Source organism: Eubalaena glacialis, chromosome 3 (assembly GCF_028564815.1).
Source record: "Eubalaena glacialis isolate mEubGla1 chromosome 3, mEubGla1.1.hap2.+ XY, whole genome shotgun sequence".
Taxonomy (NCBI): domain Eukaryota; kingdom Metazoa; phylum Chordata; class Mammalia; order Artiodactyla; family Balaenidae; genus Eubalaena; species Eubalaena glacialis.
Genome location: NC_083718.1, coordinates 43848266 through 43867781, shown reverse-complemented (window position 1 = coordinate 43867781; position 19516 = coordinate 43848266). Strand labels below are relative to the sequence as shown.

Sequence of the window (19516 nt, the reverse complement as noted above, 5' to 3'; positions counted from 1 at the left end):
CCAAGCTCATGACACAGTAATAAATGCCAATTTATTAATTTAGGATGAGAAATTATTCCATGTACTATATTAAAATATTCTAATTATATTAGAATATAATTAGACCTTAGACAGACCTACAGGAGAAACCAATCCATAATCAGAATGATGTCTGGTGTATTAATTTTCTATTGCTTAATAATAAATTATCCCAAACTTTAGTGGTTTAAAACAACAATTATTATACTATCTATCACGATTTCTTTGGGTCAGAGATTCAGACAGGACACAGCAGAGACAGCTTATCTCTGCTCCATGATGTCTAAGGACTCAGCTAGAAAACTAGAAAGCTAGGGACTAGACTCATGTGAGGACTCAATCATTCATATGTCTTGCAGTTGATTCTGGCCTTTGGCTGAAGGACTAGTTGGGGCTAGTGCCAGAACCCCCACATGTGATCTCTCCATGTGGCCTGAGCTTCCTCATAATATGGTGACTGGGTTCCAGGGGCAAGTAATTTGAGAGGTCTAACAAAGGACAAACATGAGTTTTATGAAGAAAATTATAAAACTTTTAAGAAATATACTGAAGATGTAAATAACATACATTGTATCCATGGAAGAGAATATTCAACATCTTCCCCAATGATTCTATACAGGGAATAAAGTTTGGATTGCAACAGGGTGTTTTGTTGGAATTTGAAGACTTGCTCTTAAAATTCATCTGGAAAAATAAAGAGCCAAGAACAGCCGAGACGATTTTTAAGATGAAGAAGGGAACAGTCATCTTGCCACATACAGTAATTAAAACTAAATGGTGGGGGATTCCCTGGTGGCACAGTTGCTAAGAATCCGCCTGCCAATGCAGGAGACATGGGTTCAAGCCCTGGTCCGGGAAGATCCCACATGCCGTGGAGCAACTAAGCCCATGCACCACAACTACTGAGCCTGTGCTCTGGAGCCTGTGAGCCACAACTACTGAGCCCGCATGCCACAACTAAGACCCAATGCAGCCAAGAAATAAAATATATAAAATTATTTTTAAAAAAACAAAATTAAATGGTATTGTGCAGTAATAGACAAAAAGACCATGGCGGGGGGGTGGAATAAGGCACCTGGAAACATGCCAGTGTACATACATAGGAGGTTAATATATAATAGAGTTGGTGTTTAAAAAAGTCAGTGGGGAATTTTAAAATAAATTATGCAAGGACCACTGTCTATTCATATAAAAAAATTAGATTCCCTCCACATCATTTATAAAAATTAATTCTAAGAGAACTAAAAAACTAAATGTGAATAGGAAAATTATAAAACATTTAAGCGTTTTATAACCAACTCTGATGGTATCCAGAATGCACACAAAAAATATATATAAATCAGTAAGAAAAAGGCAAATAAACCTATAGAAGGGCACATAAAACACAACTGACCAATAAACATATGAAAAGACATTTAACCACACTGGTAAGGAGAAAAATGTAAATATGTATTATATAAACTATATATATGAATTTATGTATGAAATGCCATACATCACTTCATACCCATTGCATAAGGATGACAAGAAGTGTGGGCAAGACTTCTGCTTCTGGCAGATTAATCTTCCTATAGTAAACTACTGAAAACTGGATAAAATACATGAAATAATTGTTTTCAGATGTTGAAAATCAGGCAGTATGGGACTTCGATTCCTGAGAGAAGGAAAACAGAGTGAGTCCCATAATTGCACCAGTTCTACCTGTTAACACTTTCCAGATTGCAGCATAGGGAGAAGCAATATAGCTTCAAAATAGCCAGCAGTCTTACTGAGCTAAACAGACAGTGTAGATCAGGGCTACTGAGGTGGCTGGAATTTGTATGGAAAAGTACTAGAGAGAAGGTAACTATACAGAAAAGGAATTTTCTACTTTTCTATTTATATTGAAGTAATGATATGATTTTTCTCTTTTATTCTATTTATTCAGCAAATCATTTTTTAATGTAAACCAGCCTTGGATTCCTGGCATAAATCCCACATGATCATGATGCATCATCCTATTTATATGTTGCTAAATTCAATTTGCTATACTTTTGTGTAAGATTTTTCCATCTATGCTCATAAGGGATATTGGTCTGTAATTACCTTTTTTTATAATGTCCTTGACAGGGTTTTTAATGAGGATTCAATTAAATAGATATGACTTATTCAGACTTTTGTTTCTTCTTGTGTCAGTTTGAGAAAGCTGTTTATTAAGGGATTTTCCCAATTCCTCTAAGTTTTCAAATTTACTGGCATTATTACATACCTGTAAGCTATGAAATCCTAGATAATTGTAAAGTACTAATTTTTACTATACAAGAAGCTAAATTTTTAGTCCACAGGGAGATCAACTTTTAGCAAGACAAGGTTAAGAGCTCCACAGACCTGCTCTCCAGTGAAGGTGATGAATATCATCTTTAAAACAACCTTTTAAAGCCTCTGGAAATGGTCCTAAGGCAAAAAAGTAAATGAGGAAACATCTATCCAAGAATATCTATGAAAATTTGGTAAGAAAAGCCAGTCTTGGTATCTGAACCAAGACAGCCTCCTCCCAGTTCAGTAGGCAGAAACTCCACTCCAGAGAGGTGCAGTCAAGAACACAAGGCTCGGGGCTTCCCTGTTGGCGCAGTGGTTAAGAATCCGCCTGCCAATGCAGGGGACACAGGTCTGAGCCCTGGTCCGGGAAGATCCCACATGCCGCGGAGCAACTAAGCCCGTGCGCCATAACTATTAAGCCTGCGCTCTAGAGCCCGCGAGCCACAACTACTGAGCCTGCATGCCACAACTACTGAAGCCCATGCACCTAGAGCCCCTGCTCTGCCACAAGAGAAGCCACCGCAATGAGAAGCCTGCGCACCGCAACGAAGAGTAGCCCCCGCTTGCCACAACCAGTGAAAGCCCGCGCACAGCAACGAAGACCCAACGCAGCCAAAAATAAAAGTAAAAAATAAATAAATTAAAAAAAAAAAAAAAAGAACACAAACCTCCCTCTACCTCCAGCTTCCAGTCAGACAGCTTTCTTCAGATGTGGAGCAGAATGCTGGCATTTCTCATTCTGCCCACAGCTACCTGTTGCGGAGGCCAATTTCCAGGCCAGTGTAGTCGAAAAGAGGGGCTCCCTTCTTCTGCCTAACCTGTATTTCTGGGACAGAGACTCTATTTTTGGTGCAGAACCACTCACTGAGAATACTGGAACCCCGATTACCTTAGTCTTGGCCTGTAATGCTATGGTTCCATACTGGCAGAGGAAAAGCCAAGATCTCAGGCTACTGCCCCCTCTCCACCTCACGTTCAGCTCCTAAAGTGTGTTGTCCCTCAGAGAGAAGCCTGTCATTTTCCCCACCCCCAGCTCCAGAGCCCTGGCTCAGAGATTTTGCCTGGGGCAGGGGGGTAGGTGGGGAAGCAAGCCATGTCTCTTTCCAAAGACTTCATTTTCAACAGAGCATGGGAAAGTTCAAGCTTAAATTCAAGCTTAACCCCTCAAAACAATGAAGGTTGTGGTAAAAGGTAATGGAGAGATTTGCAGATTCAATGAGGATATAAGGCTAAACTCTAGGCTGGCTAGTTTGCAGGTCAACACCAGGGAAAGGAACAGCTTGGAGGAGCCCTCTTGGTGTCAGAACAAATATCAAACACTGAAGTCAGGAAATATTCCTTCAAAGGAGCCCAAATTTGATTGGATTGCTCTGTAGAACAAGTATGCTCCACGGCATTGTTGAAAACAAGTAAGCAATTACGTGAAAGTCACTGGAATTTAAAGTTGGGGCTGTGGTCAGGAGAAGACAAAGAGAGCTCTGTCACAACTACTGTTATCTCAGGGGGACTATGGGCATACCCAAAGCTGCCTCGCTGAGGAACACCAGAGGCTTAATGCTGTGGTGGAGGAAAACATCACCCAGTCACTAAACAAACAAACAAACAACAGTAATAGGACCCAAAGGGTAGGACCAGTACCCAGGGTTGCTAAACCATGTTGTCTAAAATGTCCAGTTTACAACAAAAAAATTACAAGATGTGCAAAGAAACAGGAAAGTATGACCTATACACTTAGAGAAAAAAAGGCAACAGAAACTGCCTGTGAGAGCAATTAGATGTTGGATTTAACAGAAAATGACTTCAAAGCAGCTATTGTAAATATGTTCAAAGAAATAAAGGAAACCATGGTTAAAGAAGTACAGAAGATGTGACAACGTCAAATCAAATAGAGGATACCAATTAAGAGACAGAATTAACAGAGAGAGAGAGGGAAACAAATGGAAATTCTGCATCGAAAAGTATAATAACAAAATGGAAAATTCACCAGAGGGACTCAACAGTAGACATGACTGTCAGAAGAAAGAATTACAGAACTTTGAAGATAAAATGATAGAAATTAGGAAATGAGAAGAATAGAGAGGAAAAAAAAAGAGATGAAGAAAAATGAATAGAGCTTCTTGGGACATCATCAGGTTTGACAAATGCACATAATGGGAGTACCATAAGGAGAGGAGAGAAATGAGCAAAATTTTAAAAATTTGAAGAAATAATGACTGAAAACTTCCCAAATTTATTGAATAACACTAACCTACACATTGAGGAAGCTTAACAAACTCCAAGAAGGAAAAATTCAAGGAGATCCACCAATACACATATCATAGTAAAAATGCTGAAAGTTAAAGACCAGGAGAAAATCTTGAAAGCAGCAAAAGAAAAACAAATTGGAGTAGGGGCAAGATGGTGGAAGAGTAAGACACGGAGATCACCTTCCTTCCCACAGATACAGTAGAAATACATCTACACGTGGAACTGCTCCTACAGAACACCCACTGAACGCTGGCAGAAGACGTCAGACCTCCCAAAAGGCAAGAAAATCCCCACGTACTTGGGTAGGGCAAAAGAAAAAAGAAATAACAAAGACAAAAGAATAGGGACGGGACCTGCACCAGTGGGAGGGAGCTGTGAAGGAGGAAAGGTTTCCACACACTAGGAAGCCCCTTCGCGGGCAGAGACTGCAGGTGGCAGAGAGAGGAAGCTTCAGAGCCACGGAGGAGAGCGCAGCCACAGGGGTGCGGAGGGCAAAGCGGAGAGATTCCCGCACAGAGGATCGGCGCCGAGCAGCACTCACCAGCCCGAGAGGCTTGTCTGCTCACCCGCCGGGGCGGGCGGGGGCTGGGAGCTGAGGCTCGGGCTTCGGTCTGATCGCAGGGAGAGGACTGGGGTTGGCTGCGTGAACACAGCCTGAAGGGGCTAGCACACCACAGCTAGCTGGGAGGGAGCCTGAGAAAAAGTCTGCAGCTGCCGAAGAGGCAAGAGACTTTTTCTTGCCTCTTTGTTTTGCGGCGCGCAAGGAGAGGGGATTCAGAGCGCCGCTTAAACGAACTCCAGAGACGGGCGCGAGCCGCGGCTATCAGCGCGGACCCCAGAGGCGGGCGCGAGCCGCGGTTATCAGCGCAGACCCCAGAGACGGGCATGGGACGCTAGGGCTGCTGCTGCTGCCACCAGGAAGCCTGTGTGCGAGCACAGATCACTCTCCACACCGCCCCTCCTGGGAGCCAGTGCAGCCCGCCACGGCCAGGCTCCCGTGATCCGGGGACAACTTCCCCCGGAGAGCGCACGGCGCGCCTCAGGCTGCTGCAACGTCACGCCGGCTTCTGCCGCCGCAGGCTCGCCCCGCCTCCTCCATACCGCTCCCTCCCCCCCCCCCCGCCTGACTGAGCCAGAGCCCCCGAATCAGCTGCTCCTTTAACCCTGTTCTGTCTGGGCGGGGAACAGACGCCCTCAGGCGACCTACATGCAGAGGCGGGTCCAAATCCAAAGCTGAACCCCGGGAGCTGTACGAACAAAGAAGAGAAAGGGAAATCTCTCCCAGCAGCCTCAGAAGCAGCGGATTAAAGCTCCACAAACAACTTGATGTGCCTGCATCTGTTGAATACCTGAATAGACAACGAATCATCCCAAATTTAGGAGGTGAACTTTGGGAGCAGGATATATTAATTTTTCCCCTTTTCCTTTTTTTGTGAGTGTATATGTGTATGCTTCTGGGTGAGATTTTGTCTGTATAGCTTTGCTCTCACCGTTAGTCCTAGGGTTAGGTCCGTCCGTTGTTTTTTTTTTTTTTTTTTAACCTTAAAAAAATTATTTTCCCTAATAAATGTTTTCTTAATAATTTTTTCCTTATTTTCTATTTTTAAAAAATTTAAAAAAATTTTTTTAATAAGTTTTTTCACATTTTTTATTTTAAAAAATTAAAAAAATTTAATAAATTTTTTTCTTATTTTTATTATAAAAAATTAATAAATCTATTTTTAAAAATTACAAAAATTTTTTTCTTAATAAATTTATTCTTAATAATTTTTTTCTTATTTTTTATTATAATAGCTTTATTTTATTTTATTTTATCCTCTTTCTTTCTTTCTTTCTATTTCTTCTCCCTTTTATTCTGAGCCGTGTGGATGAAAGGCTCTTGGTGCTCCAGCCAGGCATCAGGGCTGTGCCTCTGAGGTGGGAGAGCCAACTTCAGGACACTGGTCCACAAGAGACCTCCCAGGTCCACGTAATACCAAACGGTGATAATCTCTCAGAGATCTCCATCTCAACATCAAGACCCAGCTTCACTCAACAACCAGCAAGCTACAGTGCTGGACACCCTATGCCAAACAACTAGCAAGACAGGAACACAGCCCCATCCATTAACAGAGAGGCTGCCTAAAATCATAACAAGGCCACAGACACCCCAAAACACACCACCAGACGTGGACCTGCCCACCAGAAAGACAAGATCTAACCTCATCCACCAGAACACAGGCACTAGTCCCCTCCACCAGGAAGCCTACACAACCCACTGAACCAACCTTAGCCACTGGGGACAGATACCAAAAACAACGGGAACTACGAACCTGCAGCCTGTGAAAGGGAGACCCCAAACACAGTAAGATAAGCAAAATGAGAAGACAAAAAAACACACAGCAGGTGAAGGAGCAGGGTCAAAACACACCAGACCTAACAAATGAAGAGGAAATAGGCAGTCTACCTGAAAAAGAATTCAGAATAATGATGGTAAAGATGATTCAAAATCTTGGAAATACAATAGACAAAATGCAAGAAACATTTAACAAGGACATAGAAGAACTAAAGAGGAACCAAGCAACAATGAAAAACACAATAAATGAAATTAAAAGTACTCTAGACGGGATCAATAGCAGAATAACTGAGGCAGAAGAACGGATAAGTGACCTGGAAGATAAAATGGTGGAAATAACTACTGCAGAGCAGAATAAAGAAAAAAGAATGAAAAGAACTGAGGACAGTCTCATAGACCTCTGGGACAACATTAAACACACCAACATTCGAATCATAGGGGTCCCAGAAGAAGAAGAGAAAAAGAAAGGGACTGAGAAAATATTTGAAGAGATTATAGTTGAAAACTTCCCTAATATGGGAAAGGAAATAGTTAATCAAGTCCTGGAAGCACAGAGAGTCCCATACAGGATAAATCCAAGGAGAAACACACCAAGACACATATTAATCAAACTATCAAAAATTAAATATAAAGAAAACATATTAAAAGCAGCAAGGGGAAAACAACAAATAACACACAAGGGAATCCCCATAAGGTTAACAGCTGATCTTTCAGCAGAAACTCTGCAAGCCAGAAGGGAGTGGCAGGATATACTTAAAGTGATGAAGGAGAAAAACCTACAACCAAGGTTACTCTACCCAGCAAGGATCTCATTCAGATTTGATGGAGAAATTAAAACCTTTACAGACAAGCAAAAGCTGAGAGAGTTCAGCACCACCAAACCAGCTTTACAACAAATGCTAAAGGAACTTCTCTAGGCAAGAAACACAAGAGAAGGAAAACACCTACAATAACAAACCCAAAACATTTAAGAAAATGGGAATAGGAAAATACATATCGATAATTACCTTAAATGTAAATGGATTAAATGCTCCCACCAAAAGACACAGACTGGCTGAATGGATACAAAAACAAGACCCATATATATGCTGTCTACAAGAGACCCACTTCAGACCTAGACACACATACAGACTGAAAGTGAGGGGATGGAAAAAGATATTCCATGCAAATGGAAATCAAAAGAAAGCTGGAGTAGCAATTCTCATATCAGACAAAATAGACTTTAAAATAAAGACTATTACAAGAGACAAAGAAGGACACTATATAATGATCAAGGGATCGATCCAAGAGGAAAGTATAACAATTGTAAATATTTATGCACCCAACATACGAGCACCTCAATACATAAGGCAAATACTAACAGCCATAAAAGGGGAAATCGACAGTAACACAATCATAGTAGGGGACTTTAACACCCCACTTTCACCAATGGACAGATCATCCAAAATGAAAATAAATAAGGAAACACAAGCTTTAAATGATACATTAAACAAGATGGACTTAATTGATATTTATAGGACATTCCATCCCAAAACAGGAGAATACACATTCTTCTCAAGTGCTCATGGAACATTCTCCAGGATACATCATATCTTGGGTCACATATCAAGCCTTGGTAAATTTAAGAAAACTGAAATCGTATCAAGTATCTTTTCTGACCACAACGCTATGAGACTAGGTATCAATTACAGGAAAAAATCTGTAAGAAATACAAACACATGGAGGCTAAACAACACACTACTTAATAACCAAGAGATCACTGAAGAAATCAAAGAGGAAATCAAAAAATACCTAGAAACAAATGACAATGAAAACACGATGACCCAAAACCTATGGGATGCAGCAAAAGCAGTTCTAAGAGGGAAGTTTATAGCTATACAATCCTACCTTAAGAAACAAGAAACATCTCAAATAAACAACCTAACCTTGCACTGAAAGCAATTAGAGAAAGAAGAAAAAAAAAACTCCAAAGTTAGCAGAAGGAAAGAAATCATAAAGATCAGATCAGAAATAAATGAAAAAGAAATGAAGGAAAGGGCTTCCCCGGTGGTGCAGTGGTTGAGAATCCGCCTGCCAGTGCAGGGGACACAGGTTCAATCCCTGGTCCGGGAAGATCCCACATGCCGCAGAGCAACTAAGCTCGTGTGCCACAACTACTGAGCCTGTGCTCTAGAGCCTGTGAGCCACAACTACTGAGCCCGCGTGCCGCAACTACTGAAGCCCACGCGCCTAGAGCCCGTGCTCCACAATGAGAGAAGCCACTGCAATGAGAAGCCCGCACACCACAACGAAGAGTACCCCCGCTCGCCGCAACTAGAGAAAGCCCGCGCGCAGCAACGAAGACCCAACACAGCCAAAAATAAATAAATAAATAAAAATTAAAAAAAAAAAAGAAATGAAGGAAACAATAGCAGAGATCAATAAAACTAAAAGCTGATTCTTTGAGAAGATAAACAAAATTAATAAACCATTAGCCAGACTTATCAAGAAAAAAAGGGAAAAGACTCAATAGAATTAGAAATGAAAAAGGAGAAGTAACAACTGACACTGCAGAAATACAAATGATCATGAGAGATTACTACAAGCAACTGTATGCCAATAAAATGGACAACCTGGAAGAAATGGACAAATTCTTAGAAATGCACAACCTTCCGAGACTGAACCAGGAAGAGCTAGAAAATATGAACAGACCAATCACAAGCACTAAGATTGAAACTGTGATTAAAAATCTTCCAACAAACAAAAGCCCAGGACCAGATGGCTTCACAGGTGAATTCTATCAAACATTTAGAGAAGAGCTAACACCTATCCTTCTCAAACTCTTCCAAAATATAGCAGAGGGAGGAACACTCCCAAACTCATTCTACGAGGCCACCATCACCCTGATACCAAAACCAGACAAAGATGTCACAAAGAAAGAAAACTACAGGCCAATATCACTGATGAACATAGATGCAAAAATCCTAAACAAAATACTAGCAAACAGAATCCAACAGCACATTAAAAGGATCATACACCATGATCAAGTGGGGTTTATTCCAGGAATGCAAGGATTCTTCAATATACGCAAATCAATCAACGTGATACATCGTATTAACAAATTGATGGAGAAAAACCATATGATCATCTCAGTAGATGCAGAGAAAGCTTTTGGCAAAATTCAACACCCATTTATGAGAAAAGCCCTGCAGAAAGTAGGCATAGAGGGAACTTTCCTCAACATAATAAAGGCCATATATGACAAACCCACAGCCAACATCGTCCTCAATGGTGAAAAACTGAAACCATTTCCACTAAGATCAGGAACAAGACAAGGTTGCCCACTCTCACCACTATTATTCAACATAGTTTTGGAAGTGTTAGTCACAGCAATCAGAGAAGAAAAAGAAATAAAAGGAATCCAAATTGGAAAAGAAGAAGTAAAGCTGTCACTGTTTGCAGATGACATGATACTATACATAGAGAATCCTAAAGATGCTACCAGAAAACTACTAGAGCTAATCAATGAATTTGGTAAAGTAGCAGGATACAAAATTAATGCACAGAAATCTCTTGCATTCCTATACACTAATGATGAAAAATCTGAAAGTGAAATTAAGAAAACACTCCCATTTACCATTGCAACAAAAAGAATAAAATATCTAGGAATAAACCTACCTAAGGAGACAAAAGACCTGTATGCAGAAAATTATAGGACACTGATGAAAGGAATTAAAGATGATACAAATAGATGGAGAGATATAGCATGTTCTTGGATTGGAAGAATCAACATTGTGAAAATGACTCTACTACCCAAAGCAATCTACAGATTCAATGCAATCCCTATCAAACTACCACTGGCATTTTTCACAGAACTAGAACAAAAAATTTCACAATTTGTATGGAAACACAAAAGACCCCGAATAGCCAAAGCAATCTTGAGAAAGAAAAATGGAGCTGGAGGAATCAGGCTCCCTGGCTTCAGAGTATACTACAAAGCTACAGTAATCAAGACAGTATGGTAGTGGCACAAAAACAGAAATATAGATCAATGGAACAGGAAGGAAAGCCCAGAGATAAACCCACACACATATGGTCACCTTATCTTTGATAAAGGAGGCAAGAATATACAGTGGAGAAAAGACAGCCTCTTCAATAAGTGGTGCTGGGAAAACGGGACAGCTACATGTAAAAGGATGAAATTAGAACACTCCCTAATACCATACACAAAAATAAACTCAAAATGGATTAAAGACCTAAATGCAAGGCCAGACACCATCCAACTCTTAGAGGAAAACACAGGCAGAACACTCTATGACATAAATCACAGCAAGATCCTTTTTGACCCACCTCCTAGAGAAATGGAAATAAAAACAAAAATAAACAAATGGGACCTAATGAAACTTAAAAGCTTTTGCACAGCAAAGGAAACCATAAACAAGACCAAAAGACAACCTTCAGAATGGGAGAAAATATTTGCAAATGAAGCAACTGACAAAAGATTAATCTCCAAAATTTACAAGCAGCTCATGCAGCAGCTCAACATTAAAAAGACAAACAACCCAATCCAAAAATGGGCAGAAGACCTAAACAGACATTTCTCTAAAGAAGATATACAGATTGCCAACAGACACATGAAAGAATGCTCAACATCATTAATCATTAGAGAAATGCAAATCAAAACTACAATGAGATATCATCTCACACCGGTCAGAATGGCCATCATCAAAAAATCTACAAAAAATAAATGCTGGAGAGGGTGTGGAGAAAAGGGAACCCTCTTGCACTGTTGGTGAGAATGTATATTGATACAGCCACTATGGAGAACAGTATGGATGTTCCTTAAAAAACTAAAAATAGAACTACCATATGACCCAGCAATCCCACTACTGGGCATATACCTTGGGAAAACCATAATTCAAAAAGAGTCATGTACCAAAATGTTCATTGCAGCTCTATTTACAATAGCCAAGATATTGAAGCAACCAAAGTGTCCATCAACAGATGAATGGATAAAGAAGATATGGCACATATATACAATTGAATATTACTCAGCCATAAAAAGGAATGAAACTGAGTTATTTGTAGTGAGGTGGATGGACCTAGAGACTGTCATACAGAGTGAAGTAAGTCAGAAAGAGAAAAACAAATACCGTATGCTAACATATATATATGGAACCTAAAAAAAAAAAAAGGTCATGAAGAACCTAGGGGCAAGATGGGAATAAAGATACAGACCTACTAGAGAATGGACTTGAGGATACGGGGAGGGGGAAGGGTAAGCTGGGACAAAGTGAGAGAGTGGCATGGACATATATACACTGCTAAACGTCAAATAGCTAGCTAGTGGGAAGCAGCCGCCTAGCACAGGGAGGTGAGCTTGGTGCTTTGTGACCACCTAGAGGAGTGGGATAGGGAGGGTGGGAGGGAGGGAGATGCAAGAGGGAAGAGATATGGGGACATATGTATATGTATAACTGATTCACTTTGTTATAAAGCAGAAGCTAACACACCAGTGTAAAGCAATTATACTGCAATAAAGATGTTAAAAAAAAAACCCATAATGGAAAAGAGTATGAAAAAGAATATATATATGTATAACTGAATCACTTTGCTATACAGCGGAAATTAACACAACATTGTAAATCAACTGTACTTCAATAAAATTTTTTTAAAAAGAGATAATAATAGTTTTATTAACATGGCTATGTAGTATTGGTTTTAAGAACAGTTCATTGAATAAAAAAATATTAAATTCAGTACAGTAAGATAATTTGGAGTTTTCCCTCGTAATATAGTTTTGCTGGTACTGTCTCAAATGAATCTTACCAGAAAATCTAGTCTATACTCGTTTCTCTCAAGACCTCAAGTATCAAGAACACTAAAATGTTAAAATATTCATTATCATAAAGTCTTCCACTTCTTGTCCATTTTCATAAAAGTCAATGTGATAGGGCTTCCCTGGTGGCGCAGTGGTTGAGAATCTGCCTGCCAAGGCAGGGGACACGGGTTCGAGCCCTGGTCTGGGAGGATCCCACGTGCCGTGGGGCAACTGGGCCCGTGAGCTACAATTACTGAGCCTGCGCGTCTGGAGCCTGTGCTCCGCGGCAAAAGAGGCCGCAATAGTGAGGGGCCCGCGCACCGCGATGGTGAGGGGCCCGCGCACCGTGATGAAGAGTGGCCCCCGCTTGCCACAACTAGAGAAAGCCCTCGCACAGAAACGAAGACCCAACACAGCCATAAATAAATTAATTAATTAAAAAAAAAAAGTCAATGTGATAAACTAAACTTCTTAGGGATAACCAAATTATTTCAAGTTGTTCATTGTTAATCCTCTATTTTACATCTAAGAATAGTTTGAAGTACTAGGTATCATAATTTGTAACAGAAATAAGTTTTATAGGTATAATTTTCCTTAAAGAAAAAAGATAACATATTCCCAATTACTGTTGCTCACATATTTGAAACCTAAAGTAGGCTCTCATATAAGATTCGTGCTACAAATTACAGAACAAGCACCGTATCATAGCAACCCAGCAATACCACTACAGTGACACGCTGAGGATGCAATCCAAGATTCTAATTTAAGAAACTGGCACAGAATATAGGACATGCAGCTTTTTTTGGCAATACCCCTAGAACATTAATAACTAAGCGTCTAAAATCAGCTTTTATTTGAAACTTTAGAGGATCAAGCTTTTATAAGGTAACAATGGAAACGTTTATTAACAAATGATTCACAGCACTGTAACTAAATATGACTTAAGTAAGGGTCTATGATTTCATTAAAATTGAAAATGGTAGGAAAAATTGTAGATATCACATCTTAGGAATTTGAATACATGAACCCTACCAGTTTGATAATGCATTCTAATATACAAATGTATACCATTTTAAGAAAACCCCTAGAATACTATCTAAAACTTTAAAAAGCATAAATATTTACATGCTTTACTCAATTACCATTCAAATGCAAATACATTCACAACTACTACACTACAAAAGGGTTAAAATGTACTGTTCAATTTTTATTTCAAAAAATTATGTTACCTTTTGTTATCAAAACCACTTTAAAGAAGATAAGAACAAGAAATGAAGATGAGCTAGTGGAGCATGTTATATGGATTTCTTGGAATGTAGAACCTTGAGAAGCAGAATACTGAAAAACAGTCTCCTAGAAGAATAAATGGAATGTTGTGTCATCTGTTTAATTCAATTTGAATATAAAATCTATTCATTAAATAAAGGTTTTTAGAAGCATCTTTGTTTCATTTGGGACCCTTGGGGAACAAGAAGTGTTAAAACAGACCTTTATAGATGGTTTCCATAGCTGTGATGAGGTTCCATCTTGCAGCTAACTCTACCTGCAACTCCTAAGAAACACCTGCTACTGTGTTAGGAAAAGGATTACCTACTTTAACAAGGTGGTTCAAGTCTCTAGAGCAGGGCCTAAGGGCCACAAAACACCCCACCCACTTCCCTCCTCCATCTGACCAGAGACGGGCTTCAGCATGGCGGTGGTGCTGCAAATCCAAGGACCCTGAAATTATATACAAAATATTGTATATGATATTTTCTGAGAAGATGATGGATTCCTTTAATCAGATTTTCTAGGAGATCCATGTATAATCTCCCTAAAATTAAACACCAGTACTCTTAGAAGTTATTTCCTCTTCTTTTAACATAAGGAATTTTCATAATCAAGGTTTAAAATGATTTGATTCAGTATTTCCAAAAATAAAAAGTTTAATCAGAAACAATTCTAAATAGATTTTAATTTTTTTCTTTCAGAAACATGCTATTTATAGTATTCTATTAAAGTAAAAGTAATGGGTTATAGAACAACATACATTATATGATCTCACTAATGGGAAAATATAGGAAGATGTTCACAATTTTAGAAGTTTCCTCTGCCTGGGGATTTTTACTTTCTATTGACTTGTTTTTAAGAGTGAGTCTATAAGTTTTTACAAAAATAATAAAGCCATTATACAAGAAATAGGGTAGTTAAGAATATGACATTTCTCACTGCATAGTCTTTAAATGACTTTATTTTAGAAAACCATGAAAACTGAGACTCACTCATGACTCACAGCAAGTACTGTATCCTAAAATAGTCATTCCTATTCCACAGGAGAAGCTACTTTTCTAGATCTTTTTTAAAAAAAAAGTTCTCAAAATATCAAAATATGATTATGTGTAAGCTTATACAGGTGGTTCAAATTAAAAACAGAATTATCAAAATATATGAAATACCAAAATCAGTGCCTGGTATCTGGTAGCTAAGTAAAACCTGGGTTATTTTTACCTCTCCTACATGAATGATAGAAATTTCCTATGAAGGAAATACGACTGTGAAAATTAAATGCACCTTAAAAGCATTTCATTGTTACATTTGCTACTTTATTTCCAGTTTGGATTCAAATTTAGTCACAAATGTATGTAGAAAACTACTTAGAGAGATGACATATTGTCTAATTTCAGTTTTTCTCAGTTTTCAGGAGAATAAAATCAGTAAAGTGATAGATGAATTGGCCCAATTGACTTTTATATCCAAGTCTCAGTTATCTTGCCCCAATTTATTTTCCTCCCTTGAATTGGAAAATAATGATCAGAAAGACAGTGCTATGTTAATGTGATCATAGTTTAAAAAAAAAAAAGTTTTCAAAAACTGTGTGTACATAGCTTGTGTATAGGAGAACAGAGAAGCAAAAATAAGTAGAATCTAATCAGTCTTGATATTCCATAATAATTCCATAATTCCTCAAAGCTGCTAATTACATATCATTATAACTTTGAGTAGAGACTCCAAATTATAAATCTAGCTCTGACACAAATGTGCTGAGTGATTAAAAGTTCATTTCATCTTGTTTCTCAGTACTCATTCATAAAACAACTGTTCTCCAATTTCTTCTTCAGAAAAACTTTACATTACTTTAAAAAGGGAAGAATTGTGCTAAAAGGGAGACCTGCAAAGATCAATGAAGCATTTTTATACCAGAAGAATTTAAAAAATAAAGATCCTCTGCCTCACAGGGTCTTAGAAAAACCTACTTTCAGTACTGGCCTACCTGCCCACGACCTAAAAGAAATCATTATCTCTCTTGTAAGGCTCTCAACTACAAATATTTCTCCTTTGTGCTGTTAGAAAATAACATGCTAATTTTGCTTTAGTGCAGACAATACATATCTTGGTTTCATATTACAGAGGACGAATCAATTGAGAAGATGAAGCTATAAATGACTTGCGCAAGAATATAACCTACCTGTTTTGGTTTCTTCATCAACAAAATGCTAAATTTGGGGCTGTATGTAAACTATTACTCAATTATAAATCATTATAAAATTGTGAATTACTGCATGATACAAAACGGTGTTTTTCTTTAAATCAATTTAATAGCATTTGCTTCATTATTTCATTCAATAAATATTAAACCAAGTATTGACTGCCTTAATTCTGGGAAGGAAGATAATGGACCTCAGGTCCTGGAGCACTTAACTTATAAAGGCAGAAAACAGCCAATTAAGTAACTAACCCTACTTATGAACCTGTCCCAACAAATTTTGTAATCTACCTCACACATATACCAAGGACATCTTGCCATTGCGCAATGTCTTATACACAGACATTCCACTGAATGGGGAATATATAATCCCATTTTGCCCAAAAGACCAAGTGGCCAGCATCCCAAACTCTGAACATTTTCTAATAAACAACGTTGAAAATCTTTTAATGAATGTTTAGAAATCATAGAAATTACCAATGGGCACTCTGTGATTCACACATCCAAAAGTCTATTTGCTGTTTATACCTAGGTTTCCAAAAGACATCTCAAACTTAAAATCTCTAAAATATAACTCTGGATTTTCCCTCTTTATCTGGTTCTTTTTCTAATGTATTCCTTCTCAGTGGTGGTAGACCTATGCAACTCAGCTGTCCGAGCTAAAACACCTGGGAAACATCTTTGGCTCCTACCTTTGCCTGTCCATCTCCCCCAAACAATTCATCAACAAGTCCTAGCTTAGTTATATTGTGAATACATCTCTTTCTCTCCACCTTTACTGCTACCACCCTAGCCCCAGCCATATCATGCCTCATCTAACCTATTAAAACAACCTCCTAACTGATCCTCCTTCTAAAAATCTTGTTCTGCTACAATCCATTCTCCACCCAGCAGCTAGTGATACATTTTTTTTTTTTAATTGTCAAGCTTCCTGAAAGAGATGTCCATACTTACTGACTTGGCTTTCCCAATTTCCATTCACTCCTCACTTCTCCTTAGAGAAGTCTGGTTTCAAGTCTATCAATCCTCTGAAACCCCTCTAGAGTCACAAATGTTGCCTGAAGACTACCAAACCCATGGAAACATTTCCATTCTTATTTGACTTGTTAGCAGCTCTTCTCACTGTTACTAGCCCCACCCCACTCCCAATTAAAAACATATTTTCTTCCCTTGACTGCCTTGTCTCTACTCTCTCCTGTCTTCCACTCAAGCTGTTGCTCCTTCTTCTTTGATCATCATCTAAATGATGGTATTCCTTGCCCTCTTCTCATTCTATATACATTTTCAATAAGCAGTTGCATCTCTTCAAATGGCACCTTTAATCTAAAGCTCCTAAATTTTTATTTTTAGCACAGATTTTTCTACTTAGCTCCAGACCCAAATATCTAATTTCCTACTAGACTCTTCATTTCCACAGGCACTTCAACCTGTCCCACATGTAGAACCATTATCTTCTCCCACATCAGATCTTCCACTCTTTTTCCCTTTCAGTAAATTGCTACCATACATCTAGTTGCACAAGTTAGAACTGTATCATCATTGATTTTTCCCTCTCACCAAGTCCCCCTGTGATACCACCTATCCCCACTTAGATAAGGCCACCATCATCTCTTGCCTGGATTACTGCGCCAGCATTAACTAGTATTCTTCACTCTCATCTCCCAATACACTCTTCACACAACTGTCAGGAATAAGTGTAGGACATGGCATCAAGGCTGTTACCTAGACACTAATTGTTGCTCCAGTCTCTTCTCTAGCCAGTTCCCTACTATAATATTCTTTATCACGGCCACATATATTGCTGGCAGTTCCCAACATATGCTATGCTCACCTACCTCTGGGGTTGCCCATACTGTCCTTTAGGTGGACCTCTTAGAACCCATGTGTCTTGGTCTAACACCTCTGGCCTTTCAGGTCTCAGCTTACCTGTCACCTTCTCTAGGAAGCTTTCCCTGATCTCTCTCCTCACATACCAAAACTGAGTTGGGTCCCTCACACACTCCCCTAGGCTTTCACTGCTTACTCTTATCATAGCACTTGTCTCTAATTGAAACCACTGGCTTACATGTCTATATTTACCCCACCAGACTCTAAGCCCCTAAAGACATGTAATTTCAAAAGAAAAAGCATTCATCCTTTTATTCACTTTACTGAGTGAAGTTTTCATCTCTACAATGGTTCACCTAAAATTTAAGCACTATGAACATCAAAGAGGAAAATATTTCTGTACTAGATTTTGAAAGCAAAGTATGTATCTAGTTTCACAGCAGGCAAACAAAATCTTTTTCCTCTGGCTAATTATAAGAAGAACAGTAGTACAAATTTAAAAAAAAAGCAAATATATATTCCTATAGAAATTATATTTTATTTTACTTATGACTTCAACAGATGTTTATCTTTAGAAAAGTCTGTTTGGAAAATTATGTTTTAAAAAAACACCCAGTTTTGCTAAATCAAAATTCAGAGCTTATGACAAAAACTGTCTCATCCTTTTGACTTTATCAATTTAGAGGCACAGGATTAACTATGAGTTCAAATAATCATCATCTTCTGGTAACAGCTATAATTCTAGAATATCCGTTATCAATGAGTGTGAATCAACGGCAAATCCAATTAAAAAGAGAAAATGTATCATTTTTGAAGCTACATTTAATATTTTATTATCCTGTACTACAAGTTAAGCCCAGTCATTAAAAAATTCTAGTTTCATACACCTAACGTCTTTTTAACTATCGTTTATGCAGTTTCCTCACTAACTAAGCAAAATCTGAGAGAGTATCTAAGAGCTTAAAAACCCTGTACTTCTTCTCCCTACCTTAAAGAAAGCTTTTCTGATGAAATGACAAGATAGCTATTTATTTAGAACAAGAGTGAAACTCATTCCCAATGAAAGCTAAACCAGAATGACTTCTGAGGTCCCATTCAGCACTGGAAGGCTCAACTAGATATAACATCACAATAAGGTTACAGTAAATGCAATTAGCATCGCCATTCCAGTAGGAGGAGTCAGTTCCCAAGAAATCCCTTGCCTTCAGTATCCAAGTTAGAAATAGGTTCTCTGAATTTTATAATGTGAACCTATCATATTTGGCAAACTACAAAAAAAAATCCTAATAGATTTCTTTAAGAAATCTGATCAAAACTGCAGGATTTCTAAAATTCACCATTACACGAAAAACCCACATAAACAAATTCCTTCAAGGAAAAGTTCAAAAAGATATATATAAAAAGTGGTTTGAAACTGCTCATTAGTGAATATCCTGCCCAGACAAGCAGAGCTCATTTCACATAAACCTAGCCTGTCATGTAAAACTCTTTCAGTAAAGCATTTAGGTTCCCTATTACATAATAATGC

The 19516-nt window shown here is 38.5% G+C and overlaps 1 protein-coding gene across 1 annotated transcript in view; it reads right to left on the bottom strand.

Annotated features, from left to right (window-relative positions):
• PPP2R5A (protein phosphatase 2 regulatory subunit B'alpha) overlaps positions 1 to 19516 on the bottom strand; it is a 101366-nt gene that overhangs the window by 74247 nt on the left and 7603 nt on the right. The gene's annotated exons all lie outside the window — the stretch shown is intronic.